This window comes from Bison bison, unplaced genomic scaffold (assembly GCF_000754665.1).
Source record: "Bison bison bison isolate TAMUID 2011002044 unplaced genomic scaffold, Bison_UMD1.0 scf7180017864064, whole genome shotgun sequence".
In the NCBI taxonomy this organism is placed as follows: Eukaryota; Metazoa; Chordata; class Mammalia; order Artiodactyla; family Bovidae; genus Bison; species Bison bison.
Genome location: NW_011494636.1, coordinates 2,903,322 through 2,906,124, shown reverse-complemented (window position 1 = coordinate 2,906,124; position 2,803 = coordinate 2,903,322). Strand labels below are relative to the sequence as shown.

General features: G+C 42.8%; 1 non-coding gene across 1 annotated transcript; it reads left to right on the top strand.

Annotated features, from left to right (window-relative positions):
* Nucleotides 1-2,091: 2,091 nt before the first annotated feature.
* Nucleotides 2,092-2,163, top strand: TRNAC-ACA. The gene has a single exon. It is a non-coding gene; the product is annotated as a tRNA-Cys (tRNA).
* Nucleotides 2,164-2,803: the final 640 nt, after the last annotated feature.

Below are 2,803 nucleotides of genomic sequence, written 5' to 3'. Positions count from 1 at the left end.
TGTAGCCCACCAGGCTCCTCTGTCCATGGGATTCTCCAGGCAAGGATACTGGAGTGGGTTGCATGCCCTGCTCCAGGGGATCTTCCTGACCCAAGGATTGAACTAATGTCTCTTATATCTCTTGCATTGGCAGACAAGTTCTTTAGCACTAAAGCCACCTGGGAAGCCCCTTAGAACTCATCACTTGCTTCTAAATGCTTCAGGTAGTCCCATGCTTTCTCCTTTTTCGGTAACTATTCCCTTCCCTTTCTAAAAAAACAGAAATACAGCAAAATAACATAAAAGTAAATACATGCTCTGCTCCAAATATCTTAAATAACATTATCTCTGAGTCTTGCTAGATAGTTGGTTTATTAATTCAATTAAGATATTCATATAATTTGTATAATAACAATATAATTAAAGCAGTAATTATATAAGCAATATAATTAAATTGTCTTATTCATTTATCTCACTGTTTTCATCTGTTGTCCTGTGTTCATTGGTATTACTGAACTTCTTGTACAGACACATTTCTCCATGTAGTAATTAATGTTATCGATCCTCAGTTAACTTTGGGAAACTTAAAGCCCTAAGGCAGGCAGATATATTCTGAGCAGTCGAAGTGAATGATTGTCAACTTGTGAATGGAAGTGGGTGGGTTCCACGTTCAGTGTGGAATAGAAGGGAGAGATGGTATCCAGTCAATTAAGTCTTGTAACAGGAAAGTACCTGTTTGATCCAGGCAGCCCCTGAGGCTGCTGACTAATAAATGATCTGTATTAACTTTGTTCTATCAGACTGGCCAGGAGCCCCGCCTGAGGGCCTTTGAGGCATCAAAGCCCACCTGTGTTGGTGGTTCACAAGTGAGAATATGACAGGATATTCCGGAACTTTAGAGTTAGAGTCAATTCTCTGGGTTTCAGCCCTGATTCTGCCATATATGATCAGATAAGCATTTATGTCTTCATGGGTATAATGATGCTAACCCCACCTCACAGGATTTTTTTGGGATTAAACTCTGGGGAAAATAACAAAGGCCTAGCATTGGAACCAGCGTTATGGTAACTGATCAATAAATATTCATCTTCTCTGGATCTCATATTTCTAACTGTGTTACTTTCCAAAGCTGTGAAGGTACCTAGCAATGGCATGGGTGGAAAGTTAATCTGCAAGGCTGCCTGGTGTGTTATTTAAGTGTGAAAGGCAAAGAGGAGACAAGGATGACTCCAGGGTTTTGGTTCACTCAACTGGAAGGAGAATTCTTAACACTGAAATGAAGAAGATTGTGGGTACAACAGGTTTGGGATTAGGGAGAAGGGAAGATTGGATGCTCCTCTTCAGACATGGAGGTGGAGATATCTATTAGGCTTCCCTGGTGGCTCAGAAAATAAAGAATCTGCCTGCCAAGGCAGGTGACCCAGGTTCGATCCCTGGGTCAGGAAGATCCCCTGGGGAAAGAAATGGCAATCCACTGGAGACTGGATGAAGATGACTGGAGAAGTCTATGGACAGAGGAGCCTGGCAGGCTACAGTCCACAGGGTTGCAAAGCAACCTGCTCCGTTAGTGACTGAGCAGTTAATACACACGGTGACATACAAGATGTTGAGTAGACAACCATAAGAAAATTTTCAGAGCCTCCTCAACATACTCCTGTGTCTCATATACAGCAGATCAGCTCTGCCAACAGGCTGGTGCTCAGCACAGTTACACGAGATGAAAGCTAGTCACCTTCCCCATTTCTAAAATCAACTAGTTTCTGGTTTCATTTCCAGAAGAAATCTCAATAAACAGATGAGCAAGTTGTTGTTGTTCAGTCTCTTAGTCGTGTCTCACTCTGTGACCCCATGGACTGCAGCACGCCAGGCTTCCCTGTCCTTCACTATCTCCCTGAGTTTGCTCAAACTCATGTCCATTGAGTCGGTGATGCCATTCAACTATTTTGTCCTCTGTCTTCCCCTTCTCCTGCCTTCTATCTTTCCCAGCATCAGGGTCTTTTACAATGAGTATTCTTGGAACAAGAGACTTGGATATTCTCCAGAAAGCATAAGTATCGCTTACAAGATCTTTAGATGTAGGTTTACATAGAATCCACCAGCCACCAGCCATCTTCCCTGATGGCTCAGATGGTAAAGCATCTGCCTACAATGCAGGAGACCCAGGTTCGATCCCTGGGTTGGGAAGATCTCCTGGAGAAGGAAATGGCAACCCACTTCAGTACTCTTGCCTTGAAAATCCCATGGACGGAGAGTTGTAGGCTACAGTCCACGGGGTCGCAAAGAGTCGGACACGACTGAGTGACTCTACTTTCACTTTCACTTTACATAGAATATTGCAATGACCTAGTCACTGTAAGGAATGTCTTCCCATTGCTGGAGCTAAATTTATGTGTAGGTTAAAATGAAAGAGGAGAGTGAAAAAGTTGGCTCAAAGCTCAACATTCAGAAAACTAAGATCCTGCATCTGGTCACATCACTTCATGGGAAATAGATGGGGAAACAGTGGCTGACTTTATTTTTCTGGGCTCCAAAATCACTGCAGATGGTGACTGCAGCCATAAAATTAAAAGACACTTACTCCTTAGAAGGAAAGTTATGACCAACCTAGACAGTATATTAAAAAGCAGAGACATTTCTTTGCCAATAAAGGTCCATCTAGTCAAGGCTATGGTTTTTCCTGTGGTCATGTATGGATGTGAGAGTTGGACTCTGAAGAAAGCTGAGCGCCATAGAATTGATGTTTTTGAATTGTGGTGTTGGAGAAGACTCTTGAGAGTCCCTTGGACTGCAAGGAGATCCAACCAGTCCATTCTAAAGGAGATCA